The sequence below is a fragment of the Anolis carolinensis genome, chromosome 1, assembly GCF_035594765.1.
Source record: "Anolis carolinensis isolate JA03-04 chromosome 1, rAnoCar3.1.pri, whole genome shotgun sequence".
NCBI lineage: Eukaryota > Metazoa > Chordata > Lepidosauria > Squamata > Dactyloidae > Anolis > Anolis carolinensis.
Window position 1 is genome coordinate 24,023,176 of NC_085841.1, and position 14,673 is coordinate 24,037,848.

At 40.5% G+C, this 14,673-nt stretch overlaps 1 protein-coding gene and 1 long non-coding RNA gene across 3 annotated transcripts in view; one reads left to right on the plus strand and one right to left on the minus strand.

The window, feature by feature from the left end:
* prkce (protein kinase C epsilon) overlaps positions 1–14,673 on the minus strand; it is a 371,743-nt gene that overhangs the window by 219,029 nt on the left and 138,041 nt on the right. The window lies entirely within an intron of this gene.
* LOC134296405 (uncharacterized) lies at positions 2,708–3,821 on the plus strand. The gene is made up of 2 exons (XR_010003138.1): positions 2,708–3,243; positions 3,329–3,821. It is a non-coding gene; the product is annotated as an uncharacterized LOC134296405 (long non-coding RNA).

Sequence of the window (14,673 nt, forward strand, 5' to 3'; positions counted from 1 at the left end):
CTTGCAGACAGATTAATCATTGCATTCTGAAATCAATTACTTGTTAAAAGGTACAATGCTAACAAGCATTTGGCCCTAAACTACTGGCCATGTCAATTCAGGACACCGATATATGTAAACAGTCTCCTTCATTGCTATGGCAAAAGGGCCAATGGGCAAACAATATCGGAAATCACTACTGACGCATCAAGACATGGACACTGAATACATAACCTTATTTATCTCTGCAGTTTGCCTGGGAAAAGAGACGTCACCCTCCAAAGCATTTAGTCAGTTAGAAATCTGGATGTACACAATATTTTTCTCACTCAGGTTTTACATAACGGTCAGAACGGGCTGAAATAGTTTGGACTAGAATTGATCAATAAGTTTAGATTGTATTAATTTAAGTCTCCATTGGGTTTCCTTTCTCAGTTTCCAATTGTCACTTATTACCATAACAAAAGCCAATCATAAGAACGAGGCATGTAGCGGGGGGGGGGGGGGGGGCTGAGGGGCTTCAGCCCCCCGCCCCCCCGCCCGAAATTCTCAGGGTGGTCTGCGAGAAGGCCTTACATTTATTATTTAAACTGTTATGCTTATTCATATCATGATCTGATCACCATGCTCAATATATCTCATATGCATGGGGGTATTGGGATAACAATACAAAAGGTTTGCTAAGGTAGATCCTCTCACTCAGAATCAAAATCCTGGCTGTGGGCCTGATAAGAACATAAGAAGAGCCAGTTTGGATCCCATAGGCATCATATCTAAACCATCCATCTTGTACCCCTGGCAACTGATATGCAGGGTCACATCGTCATAACAGAGCCCTTTTCCTTTTATTCCATATCTGTTTAGTTTTCCCAAGAATCAACACTATGGTTCTTTACTGAAGCCTTTCATAAAACCAAGAATAGAATATCTATCAGGTCAAACCCGTCCACATTGGCCCTTAAATGTTTTATTGCATGATTTTTTAAGGCAGTGGATCCTTTTAGATCAGCATTTCTCAACCTGGGGGTCGGGATCCCTGGAGGGATCACGAGAGGGGTGTCAGAGGGGTCGCCAAAGACCAGTATTTTCTGTTGGTCATGGGGGTTCTGTGTGGGAAGTTTGGCCCAATTCTATGGGTGGGGTTCAAGAGGTTCTTTGATTGTATGTGAAGTATAAATCCCAGCAACTACAACTCCCAAATGACAAAATCATCCCCACCCCCAACCCCACCAGTATTCACATTTGGACGTATTGGGTATTTGTGCCAAATTTGGTCCAGTGAATAAAAAGACATTCTGCGTATCAGATATTTACATTATGCTTCATAACAGTAGAAAAATTACAGTTATGAAGTAGTAACAAAAATAATATTATGGTTGGGGGTCACCACAACATGAGGAACTGTATTAAGGGGTCGCGGCATTAAGAAGTTTGACTGTTTTAGACTTTCGTTCTCGCAAACAATATGTTCAGGAGCTGCTGTCTGTGGGATTTCAAGGCTTTTATGCAAAAAAGAGACTTTCCCAAATCCCATGCTTTGGTAGACCTAGAACCCTTTGCATTGCCTAGCCATTTTGTCACCCTTTCAGGCAAATGCCGAAGCAGATTTATGCTGAATTAAATTTTAGTCTTTAAAGTAGTGTTTATCTGTCACTTTTCCTGCAATAGACAGACATGGCTCCCATTTGGGACACGATAATGTTAAGAGGTCACTTTTCTTGATTCAGAGATTGCAAATCCTACAAACATCCATTGAAACCTGAATGAGGCTCATGGACAATAGACTGCCACACATTTGCTGGCTGAAAAGTAACATCTACATTGCTTCTTCTTACTTGCGGCAGTGACGGAAGGCCTCCCACGCCGAGAAAGCTTATAGTGACAGAATGTTCAGTATTCAAGGAACAAAGCATTGTTCCTTCCAGATTGAGTGAGGGAAGGTATAATTGTCAAGTTGGGTGGGATTAACTCTTTACATAAAGATGGACTCAGGACAGGGAAGAAATTTGAAGACCTTGAAAAGTGAATCAATGGAAACCTAGACATTTTGGGGGTATTTCACATTTCTTGGGGTATCTACACTATAAAATTAATGTAGTTTGACACTACCATAGCTCAATGCTATGGAATCCTGCAAGTTGATGACTCGACAAATTATAACTTTCCTGGTGACAATTAAAATAGTGTCAAAATGCATTAATTCCATCATGTAGATGCACCTTGGGGGGGGGGGGGACCAATTGCTCTCCTAATGCAGTTGAACTATAGCTCCTACAAAATCCTGCCATTGGGGGCTTATGATATGGGAGCTACAGTCCAATAACTCAGAGAGTAGCCCCTGAAATAAAACGTGGAATTGTGTAGACAATTTTAAACAGACTAACAAATGTTCCCTTGTTCCCTCTGTGGACACTTTTGCCTTTGACATAATTGCAACATATCTTGTGAGGAAGTTTTTTTCTTTTCACATTATTGCCATAATATTCCAGTCTCTGCCATACAGGCCTTTCCCAAATCATAACAATCATGACTGAAGCTTTCTGAAACACATAAGGTGGTTCCTCCCCATACATATACCTCAGAAGATGGTAATTGTGACCTCCCAGAAATTATTGGACTGCATTTCCCAAAGTCTTCCATCATTGGCTATTCTGGCTACGGCTGATGTAGGATAGAAATATATGTAGGACTACAGGTAAGTTAGACCAGAACCGCATAGGGCTTTTGTTATGATTGAGCCTCATGGCTCTGTTACTGGCAGACGTGGGCGTAAGACTCCTCGAGAGTCAGATACTCTCGAGGAGCGAGAAAGAAAGAGACTGCGAGATATCTTTGCAGCACCATCTGACGAAGAGTCTTTTGAGGGGTTTACGGAGAGAATGGAGGAAGGGCTGGTTAGCTCGGAGGAGGATGAGATGGATTGGACTCGGGTGAGGGAGGAATTGGGTGCCACTGGCAATGATGGGATGGAAGATGAATGGGGATCTTCAGGATTAGACCCATGGACAAGCTGGAGGGATGGGACGGGATCCACAGCTGGGGATGCTGTGGGGCGTAGTCAGAGGTGTTCCAGCTCTGATGAGGAAAGTGATGAGGAAACGCCCGGGTTAAGGAGGGCAGCTGATAGTGATGAGGATTTGTAACTGGCATAAAATGAGGCTTGGGAGCAATTGCAAATTGCGTTGGGCAAGGTAATCTGGACGAACGCTTGGGATCTGTGTGGGACGCTTTCCTGAAGACTGGTGTGTTTTCGTGTGCTGATACGTAAGTTGTTTTGGAATTTGGGGTCAGACGGCGGGAGGAATTGTGTGGGCTTTTGTATGTGCAAACTTGTGCTTAATCTCATTAGCTTTGACCTTCCGTCGTCTTCTTGACGGACGCCATCTCCTGCTTTGGATTTCGGACTGAACTGACCACGGCTTGACTTCCCCCTACTCGGACTTGGTGAAAACTACAAACGTCTGCTTCTGGCTTGAACTACGGAAAGGAACTGGGTCTACTCTACTGCTTCAATCCTCGGCTGATCTGTGTGTATTGGAAATCTTGCCTGCTGTGTGGAGGAGTGACTCAAGTTACTCAAAGCACAGTGCTGGCAGCAGAGAGGAATCTGCTGCCAATTAATTGCATTCTTTTGAACACTTTGTTCCCCGGCTTCTGTTTTGTTTATCCCCAGGCTGAAGCAAGCTGTTTTATTTTTACCCGGATTAAACTCCGGTTTAATCCGGTTTATCTTTTGAACGTTTTTCCTTGCCCCTTTTTGCTTTTAAAGGCTAATACTGCCTGGCCCTTGTATTTTACGGGCATTTTGAGTTCTGTAATCCAATAAACTCTGTTATCTTCGATCTTGTGGCGTTCTGTCCTTGACAGCTTTATAGGTCAAGACCAGCACTTTGAACTGGCAGCAGTGTGGCTGACGTAACAGAGGAGTAGTATGCTCCCTGTATGCTGCCTCAGTTAGAAATCTGGCTGCTGTCCGTTGGATTAATTGAAGCTTCCAGGCTGTCTTCAAAGGCAACCTCACATAGAGCACATTGCAGTAGTTTATATGAGATGTAACAAGAGCATGGACAACCATGGTCAAGTCTGACTTCCTAAGGTACAGGGGCAACTGGCGCACAAGTTTTAATTGTGCAAAAGCTCCCCTGGCCACCATTGAAACCTGAGGTTCCAGTCTCAGCAATGAGTTCAGGAGAACTCCCAAGCTGCGTACCTGTGTCTTCAGGGGGAGTGTAACCTCGTCCAACACAGGCTGTAACCCTATACCCTGTTCGGGTAACCCTATATGACTGCCCAGGAGTTATGGTATATATTTCAGAAAGGAGGAGGATTAGATATTCCAAACATTAATTTGCACTATATTGTTAACTAATTAAGACATACCCCAATATGATACACAGAATAGAAAACTTGCTTTGGGAAGAAATAGAAGATCAAGAATCTCTTGATCTTCCAGAGCAACTCTTTGGTCGCCTTCCAGCAGAAGCTAACCATAGAGTCATGCTGTAGGACCTAGAGAATATCAGAGAGAACATATTAATCAAATCCACAAATAATCAAATCTGCAAAAGTTAAGCCTACAATTGTGGAAAACCAACTGTAGTCATTTCTGTCGAGACACAGAGGCCTTAAAGAGCCACACATACTATTTAGTCCAACAAAAGGTTTATTGCAAAAAACAAATAAAAGCTCAGAGACACTTAACTTCAGTGTCTCTGGCCAAAACTCAAAGAATTTACCCAAACTGGGCTCCAAAAGGCAAACGGAAAATAATTCGGGTTAAACAGAAGGAAAAACCAGATTAAAAAGCAGTCAAAGTAGCCAGCAAACAAACAGCGCTGTACACAAGAGTTCCAACAGACAGCGCTGCCCCCAAAGAGTCAACTGCAAGAAGGAGTTGCCAAAGCCAGCCATAGTCCAAGAGTCATCGCCGAAGAAAGCCAAAGGATACGTTTCCAAGTCCGTCAAACAAAATTGTTGTCAAGTCACAATCGAGGGAGGGAGAAAGCCACACTCACAAGAAGTCAGTGCAAGTCGAAGATTCTCAGGTAACATGAACTCCAGGCTGCAGAACCCGGACCCAAAACCCAACACGAGAACAAATACACATGATACATAACCGACACTTTGCCTTCTGCAAAGATTCCCCATTTCAGAGCCTACTTTTAACTTACACATCCGCCCCATCATCATCTCTTACAGCTGTCCTTGTCTTCACACATGAACCCCTGTTTCCATCCCTCCAGTTCCTCCATCTCTTGCCAAGACTTAGGGTTCCCTATGATTCTGATGTATCTCCCATTTGCCAATCCACATGTCCCAAAAACCCCACAAACGTGTCACTAGAGGTTGGCTCTGCACATATATCCCTTATCTCTTGTACCTTAGTCCAGTCCATTGTGTTCTCCCCATCCTCATTACTCCCAGACCCATAATTCCCAGAGAAAGCCATAAACAACTCATCATCTGTGGGAGCAGTAAGTATATCCCAGATCTTCTTCCTCTCCCGTTCTTCATCTGATTCCTGCTCCCAAGTAACCCTCTTTGTGCCTCTATTCCCATCCACCACATCTCCTCCCTCGCTCATTGACTCCCCGCCACTTGAAAACCCTTCGAATGTGTCTTCATCAGTAGGTGCCATAAGTATATCCCAGATCCTTTTCCTTTGCTGTTCTTCATCTGACACCTGCTCGCGAGTAGCCCCTTTCCCCCTTCTGGTACTCATACTACTGCTTGCAACATTACTTACTGCCTCTACTACAACAATTTCAGTGCTATGAAGCTGAAACCAAAAAGGGGCCGTAGTCACCGAGAGGAGTCTAGACATGGAACAAAGTAAGCTTTGTAACCTTCTAAGGCTATGAGCATCCAAGTCAATTGAAATAATGGGAGGAAAAAGGGGGTATGCACTGGATATTTGGTCACCTGCTTCAAAATGTTTTGCATCTTGGAGTTCATATAATAAAATCCCCATCCGCAACTGACATTAATTGGCACACATCTTGGCAGCCTCACCAGGGAGATTGAAAATTAGCTAGGCATGGAAACAATTAGTCAAAGACAGCTGAACTACTTTTAACCCCAAAACACGTGTATCATTTCCTCTTGTGAGAGGTAACTGGAGTATATTGGACGAGAATCACATGACTGCAGCCTTGAACAATTCTGAATTTATGAATAAATTTGGAATAAGCTTTCTAATTTTCCATGGCTTTCTGCTAAATGCCTACTCAACAGAAATGTTGCATGAATATATGTATCTAATTTGACTCTTTTAAAAATACATGTGTTTTAAAGCATTAAAGGATCTTGATTATGAGAAAGATAATGGTGTCAGTTGCTCAAAAAATTGTATGCTTCAGACTTTTTTTTCTTTTTGGCAATTAAATGGTTTCCTGGCAAGAACACAGTAAGAGTCACACAAGTTCAGACTCAATGCATCTCTTACTTCTGGAATGGCAATGCCCGTCTAAGTTTGTATTTTAGTGTTGGTACATCACTCTTGGTTCTATGGAACTGGGAAGGTATTTCAAATTTAATGTGAATTTCAGAATTCTAGGATATGTAATTTGGAGAGTACATTAGAGTTCTCCCACAAAGAATTCTAAATAGCACACCAAACTATAAATCCCAGGCTTCTATGGGATGAAACCTAACAGTTCTATGGGAACCAAACTGTTATAGGAGAGTAGTTTACTGCAGATGCATTGGAAACTACATTAATTTAATCAGTAATTTATTGGGATATCTAGTATTATCTCCTCCACATCACATGCAGCTTGATTTTTTATTTGTAGTTTAACCCAAATGATCATTTGCTGTGCCATCCAGTAAAGATTTGTTTTAATTTCCAGACCACAATTGGAAAGTCTAATTTTGCTGGCATGCAGAGGGTTTAATATTAAGGACAGTATAAAACACACACACACACACACACACACACCCCATATCCATAGGGGATATGTTCCTAGACTTACTATGAAAATACGAAATTGCAGATAACAGCAAATTATACTGAAATGAACAACTTCTGCCAGAAGCATACAATAGAATCTCACTAGAGGACCTAGAAAATGCCTAAAGAGAGATCACTTCTAGCATTTCCAGGTCTTCCAGAATAACTCTGTCATCTATCTCTAGCAGAAGCATATCATAGAATTATACTGAAAGACCCCAAATGCCTAGAGAGAATGTATTTTTCAGATGTGAGTACAGTAACTGAAATTGGGGGCAATTGTCTCACCGATGCAGGGGTCATATTATAATAGTAGGGAGAAGTTAATTTTACCTTATTTCAGTGCCACTCCCATTGGTATTTTTACTGGGGGAGAGAGAAATTGAGAGATTTTGAAAATGCCATCTAATTTAGTCCCCAATTCCTTGTTCAAGTATGGCATCATTAAAAAAACATGTTCACCAGAAATAGCTCTTGAGGAAATTATCCACCCATTATGCTGCTCACCATATCCAGAGCTTAGCCATCTGACGCTTTCCCATTACTTTTGTTAACATGCAAAGAAGGTCCTTAATCTACTTCTTATCCAACATTTGATAGCCAGCCGTGGAAGGAAAGCAGACTGTGTAGGCAATCTTCTGACGGCTGCAGTCATTTAAGGAATTTGTCATAATACATTATTTCTATTTCCATCCATTAATACAATGTGTAAAATGAGATTGGGTATTATTGATGTTCCTACTCAGAGCCAACTTGCCTTCAGACTTAGCTGGAAAAGTTATTTTGTGGGGTATCTACACTACCGACAAAACCTGAAGCAGACCAAAACTTGCTCCCATAAGTCAACATAATATCCAATGACTTGTGGTCCCAAACGCAGGATAAACTGGGGTGGATCATTGAGATTCATATTAAGGACAGTTGGGAAATGCTCCAGAATTGGGTGTTATTGATGTTTGTATCCAGAGCCAACTTGCCTTCAGATTCAGTCGGAAAAGCTATTCTTGGGGTTTGTCTACAAGAGGGAAGAGGGAGTAGTAGGCTTATTTTCTGCTGGAATAGGAAGCAGCTAGGACAATGCAACCACCTCACTCATTACTCATTTCTGCCGTTCATCCTCATGATCCATCTGTGTAGTTTCTGAGCAGTCAGTGATTCGAGGTTTAAACTAGCTTGTACATTTTCAGTTCTACATGCTTTGTCCATCCACTCATGATTTTTTAAAATTGCTTTTCTCAGTTCAGCCGTTAAACTGCTGATCCACATTTTAGGAAACGAGATTCCACCTGAACATTAGGAAGAACTTCCTGACTGTAAGTGCTATTCAGCAGTGGGACTCTCTGCCTCGGAGTGTGGTGGAATGTCCAGGGAGTTCTGGACCTTAATGCGGATAAACTAAGGTGAACTGTTCATATCCACACTAAGAAATGTTAAATAATGATACAGAGCAGAGCTTTCCAAATTGTGTGTCACAGCACATTAGTGTGTTGGCTGCAGTATGTAGTTGTGTCACATGAATGTAATAAAAAACCTATGTGAAATCTATGTGAATAATAATAATAATAACAACAACAACTGTGCCAAAATATCTCAGCCGGCATTTGGAAACAATAGGCATTGACAAAATTATGATCTGCCAACTGCAAAAGGCCACCCTACTAGGATCTGCATGCATCATCCAAAAATGCATCACACAGTCCTAGACACTTGGGAAGTGTTCGACTTGTGATTTTTTGATACGAAATCCAGCATATCTATCTTGTTTGCTGTGTCATACAATAAAATAATAAAAATAATAATTTATTTATACTCCGCCCTATCTCCCCGAGGGGACTCAGGGCGGTTAGGGTTAAAATAAGCATTAAATCATATTTTTCTGAAAATATAGATGAAAGATTTTCATGTGATATGTTGCATCCCCGTACATTTCATTATTACAATTTAGGTATGTGTCCTTTTCTCTTCTAAGGGGTTGGTTTAATCTCTGGTTTGCTAGTAAAACTGAATTACTGTTTCACAGAATGATACATGTCTACAGAGTGTGTCAGCTACATGAGTTCTTTGTAAAGCTCTGGTCTATAGATTTGGCAAATCTTACTGGCCCCATCATTTCCTTATTGACATGAGTAAAGGTGCCTACGTAACCAGGGAGGAGGAAAGTAGAATCCAGATTTTCACACAAAAATACTTTTGCATGATTTGGTTTAAACTCAGAAAAGAATTAGGATGATAGAGTTAGAAATATGCAATTGAATATGAGCAATAAGAAAAGTCCATGGTGAGTCACCTTGTTTTCTTTCTTGCATCAAAATAACTATTAAAATATAGTTTACCATATTCACCTCTGATACAACAGGAATAAACTTAGGCTATGTCTACATAGCCAAAATAAAGTGGACTCACAATTTATCTGCTGTGGATGACAATTCCCAGAATCTCCATCTAGTCAAAATGTGGGGATTTTGGGAATTATAGCTTCAAAAGTATTGTTTCTAAGCTTTTTGAAAAGGTTTCTTACAGCTCTTCTGCTTCAGGTATCTTTGGGATATGTGGAAAAGAAATAACATTCAAAAATGTAAGAGAGAAGAAAGTATTTAAAATCCTAGCCCTCCTCCAACTTGGAGTCTAAGAAGAAACATACAAGGTATTTGTATATACAGTTTCCCTTTGTGTTTATGGCAGCGGAAGCAGGACATTTACTCCACCCGAACTCTCTCTAGGCCTTCAGATACACAACAGCGGCTTAAAGAGATATTCAGGCTTTTAAGTCCACTCTAAAATAAATATTAATAAAATTAAAATAAATACCTAATGAGACACAAACCACAGCCGCGACAGAGCTGAATTTTGCAAGGAGTGTTTAAACAATGTACCCCCCTTGCAAATACTTGGCTTTGACCCCTTACTGCTTGCCAAGTACTGTATTTTGCAGATTTACATGCTTTTCAAAACATCTGTAGTTTCTGTAAGCAACAGCTCTTCAAAAGGAAAGAAGAGTGTAAAACTAACATTGTTTCTGGGATTCCCCTCACTCCTTCGGAGATGGTTTAATTGAGTGCAAACTACATTTGAATTAGGAGCTCAGTTTGCAGCCACTGAAGTAATCTAAAGGGCAACAATGAAAGGAGGAGAGAGAAACTTGGACACTGACTCTCAATCATTTCCCTTAATCTTGACTTAAGGTGCATCTACATTGTAGAATTAATGTAGTTTGACACCATGTTATCTGCTATGGTCAATGCCATGGAATCCTGGGATGTGTTTTGGTTAGACACCAACACTCTTTGGGAGAGAAGGCTAAAGACCTTGTAAAACTACAAGCCCCATGATTCCATAGCACTGAACCATTGCAGTTAAACTGCATTAATTCTACAGTGCAGATGCTGGATGGCTTAGGCAAGTCGCATTCTTTCAATCCAAGAGGAATAATAATATTATAACTTTATTCTTATATCCTGCCCCATCTCCCTGAAAGGACTCGGGGCGGCTCACATGGGAACTAAGCCCAGCAATACACAATAAAATACAATCACATACATACATTTAAAACATGTAAACATAAAATCATAAAACATATAATACATTAAACATACTCAAGCAATAGCTACTAGTCAGGCGCAGTCAACATATTCCACTGGGGGCAAGGCAAATGTGGTCTGTGTGTAATATCTTATAAACCTCTACTGAATGGACCAGAAGGAGAGCAATAACTGGGTCTAGGTGGAGGTAAGGAAGACAATGGCAAAATTTCTCTGAATACCTCTTGCCAAGAAAACTTTTATGATAATGTCACTGTAAGTCAGAGTCAACATAAAAGCATAGAATAACAATAATGCATAACATCAATAGCAAGAACACATCACAGTGTAAGCCTCATCTACATAGTCCTAAATTTAAAAATCTTTGAATGCAGGAATGTTTTGGATAAGAATGGGGAGGCATATATGGGAAAACAAGTGTTTCAAGACTCGTACCATAGAGGTAGCCTAATTCAAGTTTTGTTAATTAAGATTTTTTGCACACTTATTTATTTTTCTCTTTTAAGCATAAGATGTTTCAATAACAGGAAATGTGGACGAATTAGTAGGCTTTTTAGGGGGCTCATTTGCCAGACAACATAAAACCAATTTCAGCTATTGTTGTAGGATAACGGAAAATTTGAAGCAATGCTTCCGAAATGTCTAATTATTATGCTCTGGAATATATCCCCCTCCATCAAAAATAATAAAATGAAAGTGAGTATATTTTCCCTATCCAATATAAATGCTCCTTTGTCTTCCCCAGCTAGGATGAAATGTGCTCAAAACAACAAAAACAGTCCAGAGAAACGTGACAAATGCTTTGAGATGCATTTGTAGTCTACTTCATTGTTTTCTTTATTTACACAGCTTTTCTCTCCCTCTCAATATGGTGTGCCTCTGTTTACTTTAGTAGATTAGAAAGGGATTAATGAAGCCAATTCTCTGAACAACATGGCCATCTCTGCCGAAGACAGCAAATTACACTTGATTCAGTCCAGTTTCCTCTCCTTTTCTTTAGCCACAACAAAAACACCGATAATCCCAGGGTCCATTTCAGCTAAAAAAAGAAATCTGTCCTACCTGTATTTAAGGACAGACAGGAAAAGATTTTGCCCCAGCAGACACCAGCTCGCCCAAAATAAACAACTAAAACCACATATTCTTGGAGCAACCGATGTGACAGGAATCAGAAGTAAAACATGTCAATGCTGTCTTCTCAAGGGCAAAGATTATGATGCTGAATAATCTAGAGATTCAACATGTTCACAAAAGGAAACAGTAATGAGAACAGCAACAATATATAATACAAAATGAGAATCAGATTATCAGATGAAGAAATGTTCAAAATCCTGGAAACAGGTTTCTAAGCCGATACAAAACATTTCTATAAGTGTTAAATAAATATAAAACTGTCAAAATAAAGAGATAAAATGATAGATAAATGCAAGGATGGGTAAATTTAAAGATGAAGCAATTTAAGCAACATCCCTTAAATAAACTCAATGGTGAAGGATCATAGCTAGCCATGATCCTATACATTTGGACTACCATAGCCATGGATTCTGCACCCAGGGATTCAAATATCCACAGCTTTAAAAAAAAGTCAGGAGAAGTTAAGGGCAAAGGGCCCCTGCAAAAAGTGAAAACCCACAAATAAACAAATTATGGGTGTGGGGGTGGTGGTACTTGAAAGGACACCTCTCTATGAATGTCTCGGTCTTCAAGCATGACTCTGGTAATGTTTTGCTGGAAGCTGACTGCACAATCTCATTGGAGGAACAAGAGATTTTTTGCGAAAACATTTTCAATCAAATCCATAAATAATCAAATCAGTGGAAGTCAAAAACGTAAATGTGAAGGGACAACTGTGTTTTGTAAAATTTGGAAAAGTAAACCTTCATTTTCCCATTTTAGATGAAAAAACACAATTTTAACGGCTTCCCAGTTAGTAAGAACAGAACCAGACTTGACTAGATTCATCAAGACTATCGGTAGAAAAAAGCAGCTGGTGATCCAGTAGAAAATGTAAGGGTTCACTTTAGTAGTGCTGAACATAAACCACGGGTTCTGTTGAAATTGAAAAAGACAACTGTGTTGATTTCAACTGAATAGACTTGGCTCACAGCATGCGTCTCAGTCCAGAGATCTGCCCACTTATCTGCCAGACAATGGCAACTCATTGACTGGCTGGTTCAATTGCCAACCAATGGAAATGTATTCAACCAGTAATGCCAGAATGACAGGCAAGGGAATACACTCAAGCAGGCACCATGGTGCGACGAGTTCAAACTGCAGGAAAAGAGATTCCATCTAAACATTGGGAAGACATTTCTGTTAGTAAGAGCTGTTCAACACTGGAATGTGCTGCTGCCTTGGAGCGTGGTGGAGCCTCCTTCTCTGGCAGATTTTAAGCAGAGTCTTGATGGTCATCTGTGCTTTGATTGTATTTTTCTGCATGGAAGGATATTGGACTGGAGGATCCTTGTGGTCTCTTCCACAAGGACTTCATCACATGGGGGACTCCCCCCCCCCCAAATGCCATTTCGCCAGCCTCTGTGGTGAAGCAGCAGGAATGAGGGGTGACTCTGTCGCCCAATGCACCACTTCGTTGTGGGCTCCCGTGTTTGGAGGGAAGCTTCCTAGGATGCTTCCACTCCGCTTGTGGGCAGAGCCTTTGCTGGGAGTCCAGTAACATCATATGATGGGCAACATGCCCCTCTGTCACTGGACTGGAGGAAATGTGCTAGGATACTAAAAAAAGCTCTGTGGGATGAAATGATATGATGATCGTGATCTGGTTTCTTGTACTCACAAAGACTCTCATGGGGATGACATCATATGGTCAGAGCTTACTTCCTGTTGACATGGTGGGAGAAGCAAATGATATGAGCTAGGAGTGGACCTGAGTGAGATCTTCACCTATGTTCATGCCCCACTAGGCTGTGGTTGACTGGCTGGCCTTCCTGCTCCATATCAGAATCTGAGAAAACTATTTGGGCTTCTGGTTGGAGTATTGTGGTCATCTTTACTTCATCCTCAGCTGTCTATGATCTGTGAATTCACACTACTGGGGAATTGGGGGAAAAGGTTCTAAATTATTTCCTTGAATGAATCAATAAAGAGAAGTGAAGAGCATAAGGTCTTTCATTATTATTTTTATTGCTCCAAGCTTACACCACTATGTCTGAACCTGGTTCGCTATCATTCAGTAACACATTTCCCAGACACAGTCAATCCATATCTTACAGAGACAAGCATATCAGGCAATTTATGCATGACCTGGTTCACTTCACCTAGAAGAGGTAATGGAGTGAACAACTTTGGAGTACAGATGGAAAATCACATACTCCCAACGTAAACGTGGTGAATATCAAGTCAAGCTTAAACCTTTCTGAATATAGTGCAAGTCCTTGGTTCTCCTTCCTATGTTAATAGTTGCAGGTTGACATTTTTCCCACATGAGAAAGCACTTGACAATCGAATTCCCACCTGCTGTCTGAAGTGAAACAGTCAAACAACAGCTTTCCCTTCTGTTTCTTATCTGCTTTTGGCTCAACTGAGAAACAAATAAAGACTAGAAAGTGTCCCCATGCAGATATCCCAGAACATTAGTGAAAAGGATATTGCAGATAGGAAAGGAAACAGGAAGAGAGAAGCACAACATATGGCAGCATGAGGAAGACATGGAAGGAGGCAAGCAATATTACACTGGAGCATGGCCTCTGATTTCAGACATTTCACTAAGATAGATGAACAGACTTCTGAATGTACATGTATAAGATTGAATTCACTGGGACTTACATTGGAGGAGAGAATTTTTTATTGTATATCAATAAAATACATATGATAAAATCGACTTAGAGGATCTGTACCACACAAGTATACCAGTGATATCATGTTAACTGTCATGATTTACAGAATCCTAGGGATGGCAAATGGTCCAACCATCCCATTTTTTGTTGCTTTTAAAAAGGAATGTATAACCAAATCAAACTATTTTATTTATTTATTTATTTCCAGCATTTATACCCCACCCTTCTCACCCGGGGGGACTCAGGGCGGCTTACAACAGTTGGCAACATTTAATGCCAAGAACATAATAATAAAACAAAAACAGTACATATAATCAATTAAAACTATAAAAATACATCATTAAAATACATTAAAATACATTAAAAACTAGGCAGGGAAGTCATGCTACCCCTCTATTCTGCCTTGGTT